This window comes from Microtus ochrogaster, chromosome X (assembly GCF_000317375.1).
Source record: "Microtus ochrogaster isolate Prairie Vole_2 chromosome X, MicOch1.0, whole genome shotgun sequence".
Taxonomy (NCBI): Eukaryota; Metazoa; Chordata; class Mammalia; order Rodentia; family Cricetidae; genus Microtus; species Microtus ochrogaster.
The window spans coordinates 22,525,596-22,529,181 of record NC_022026.1 but is presented as its reverse complement, the minus strand read 5'-3'; positions in this window follow the sequence as shown (position 1 = coordinate 22,529,181).

Below are 3,586 nucleotides of genomic sequence, written 5' to 3'. Positions count from 1 at the left end.
GAGAGAGAGAGAGAGGATGAGAGAGTGTGGTATACTTTTCTTGGCTACCTCAGATAGCTAGGCCCTTGTGCTACGCTTCTGAGACAGCTATCCCCTTCCTCCCTGGACATTCACCCTCTGGTGCCCTGCAAGCCCCTGACCTCTCTTTCCTCTGGATATGGCCTCTAATTCCATCTGTCTCCCCAGTGTCCCTCCCTTTTTCCTCTCTGAATCCATGCCCCCCAGGACTCCATCAGAGGTCAGGCATGTCCAACAGAAGTTTCCTTGCCAGGACCCTCGTCCCCCTGTCAACTACTGGAGGAAAAGCTCCAGGCTTGGAACTTGACAAAGCAGAGTTCAAATCCTAGCTGTGTCTCTATTTGCAAGGTATGTCCTTTCCCAAGCCTGTCTCCCTGTGTGCACACAAGGGCTGGCCCACACCTCTCATCCTCCCTCCCATATTTGTCTGTTTCTTAAGGACCCCTCCCCAGCCTCACAGGGCTTTCCCCGACTGCCACTGCCCACACAAAGGGTGCCTCAGGGTCCAAGCCCTCCCCCCAGCAAGTTTTCCTCCTCAGCTTTCCCATCTCTGAGCTGGACAGAGCATTGGCCACTTCCTCTCAGAGTAACATGGAGGAAACGACACCAGAAATGAAGAAAAACAGGTGTGACCTCATCAGAATTGTTTTCCCTCTGTCAGTCAATTTTTCCTTTCTAAGAGAAAGCATAAAATACAAAACCAGGAAACAAGCAGGGTACTTGTCTGTAATCCCATTGCTCAGGAAGTGGAAGCAGGAAGATTGAGGCAAATTAGAGGCCAGCCTGAGGTACGTAGTGCCAAGTCAGCTTGGGCTATGGTGTAAGACCCTGCCCCAGGAACAACAGCAAAACCACTCCCATCCTATACGAAGTCTCCTTTCTCCTTAGAAACTAACATCACACTCTGTCAGTGGGGAGGCCCTTATGTGCCTGACACGAGGGCCGCAAAATTCCTCTTCCCATAGAAATCCATCCCCTTTTCCCACGATGCAACAAGCATAGACCATCTCCTCTTTGTGCAAAAGGTCCTCAAGAGAAAGATTTTCTTTTACAAAATTCCATCCTGGGGGCGGGGATGTAGCTCAGTTAGTAGAGTGGGTTTCTAATATGCTTGCCTTGGTTCTGTCCCCAACACAATTAATTAATCCTAGTCCTTGAGGGACCCTCACACCTGTGTCCGAGCAAGAAAGGATAAACTGCTCATCATGTCAGAAATCTACTGTTCCAATCCCAAGCCCTGTGTGGTGGCACATGCCTTTAATCCCAGCACTTGGGAGGCAGAGGGCAAAGGCAAGTGGATCTCTGTGAGTTCCAAGCCAATCTAGTCTGTATAAAGAGTTTCAGGACAGCCAGGGCTGGCTAGAGAGCTCCTGTCAAAAAAAAAAAAAGCGAAGGAAAAGAAGATTCCATTTCCAGATGGAGGCTACCTCTGTGGGGCAAAGGTGGGAAAACAAATATCAGGCATTAGGAACCAGAGAGAGGTTAGGACACGGGATTCTTGTGTCCTGCTAACCAAGTGGAAACAGGCTGAAGGAAGAATCTTGAAAGGAGCTCCAAGAGGCAAAGTCTCAAAAACGTAGTGGGAGAGGCTGCCCCGGGACTGATGGTTTCATTTGAGGGAAACACACTGAGGGCTTAGTACGTATAGTTCACGATGTGCTGAGTGGGCTGGATAACGAAGAGGGTGCTGGAGTTAGGAGACTGGGCTTTCCACTGGTGGGCTTGACCCTTTCACCACTTGTAGGTCTCAGTATTTATAGCTGCAGTATAGAGTACATAATAACTACTGTCTTTCACAGGGTTGTTTTGTTTTTTCGAGACAGGGTTTCTCTGTGTAGCAGCCCTGGCTGTCCTGGAAACTCGCTCTGTAGACCAGGCTGGACTCGAACTCACAGAGAGCCACCTGTCTCCGCCTCCCAAGTACTAGGATTAAAGGTGTGCACAACAACCACAGCCAGCTAGGTTTTGATTTTTATTTATTTTTTTGAGAATCAAACAAGTTGTGTTCAAAAACTGATTATAAAAATAAAGATAATGAGAGATGACTCAGCAGTTAAGAGTACTGGCTGCTCTTCCAGAGGACTCAGGGTCAATTCCCTGCACCCACATGGCACCACACCTGTCTGGAACTCTAGTTCCAGGGGATCTAACACCCTCATACAGACTTACTTGCAGGCAAAACCTCAATGCTCATAAAATAAAAATAAAAATAGATAATTTAAAAGAAATCTTTAAAAATTATCAAGGTAATGAGTTAGGAGTGGTGGCATACCTGCAATCTCAGCACTTGGAAGGTGGGGGCAGAAGTTCAGGTCCAGCCTTGGCTAAATAGGGAGTTTGAGGCCAGTCTGGGCTGTATGAGACCCTGTCAAAAAATCAATAAGAACGTTAAAAGAAATCAAGTTATAAATGTAAGATAGTTTCAAAGGCACCTAGAAAGTGTGTATTAGAACTCCACAGGAGCCAGGAAGGAGGAAATCCAGTTCAGCCAGGCTGAAGCTTATGCAAAGAATTTGACTCTGTTGGCTGGGATTAAAGCACACCTTTAATGCCAGCACTCGGGAGGCAGAGGCAGACAGATCTCTCTGTGAGTTCCAGGCCAGCCTGGTCTACAGAGTGAGTTCCAGGACAGCCAAGGTTACAAAGAGACGCTGTCAAAGGAGGAAGAGGAAGACAAAGAAAAAATTTGGTGGTATAAATCCAGGTTTGACACGCATCTATAAACCCAGCACTCTGGAGGCTGAGGAAGGAGCGAGACGTCAAGCCTGGGCTACTTATCAAGGACCCTGTCTGAAACCAGAAACAAAATCTTGGCAAAAATAAGGGTTCTCCAGGGAGCAGGCAGCAGTTCAAACAACCAAGTCCAGAGATGCTGCAAACTTGGTCATGACCCATCAAAGGGTCAATATTGAAGGGCTCTCTCTTGAGGACAGGAAAGGCCAAGGAGCAGACCTTTTGGCATACTCGCTATCTGCTGTTTGTGAGGTGGCAGGAATCTATGGCCTTTCAGAGGTGTTTGTGTGCAGATGCCAGAAGCTGCAGGGAAAAGACGGAGTCGGTTCCTGTATGGAAGCAAGCTGAACTACGGACAGTAGTCAAAGCAGCAGCTAATGAGTCGAGATTACAGAGCAAGCCGCAGTATCCATAGAGAATTGGCATGGCAACCACAAACTGGCTCAGATGCTCAATCAGATAGCCTGGGCGCACAGAGTCGGGGCTGGAGGGGGGTGGTCACTTCATTTCCAGATTCCATAATGTTTAAATGCTGGATCTGACCTGTAGTATACTGGGGCTAGACAATTCTACTGACCTGAGCTCGCTTTGATTGCCAGACTAGGCCAGGCTGAACCTAAAAGGGCAAGCAAAGAAAGGATGGGGCATTGAAGTGAGGGGGAATAAAGCAGGCGGCAGACATCTGAAAGGCGTGCTGTCTTCAGAGTCAGATAAATAATCTGTCATGGAGGATCTAAGAAATGGAATGGCTACTACAGAGGGAAAGACAAACTGTAGCCAGAGTGTGGCAGGCCTTGTGTGTCTCTCTAAGTGGTTAAGAATATCTTTTAGAGCC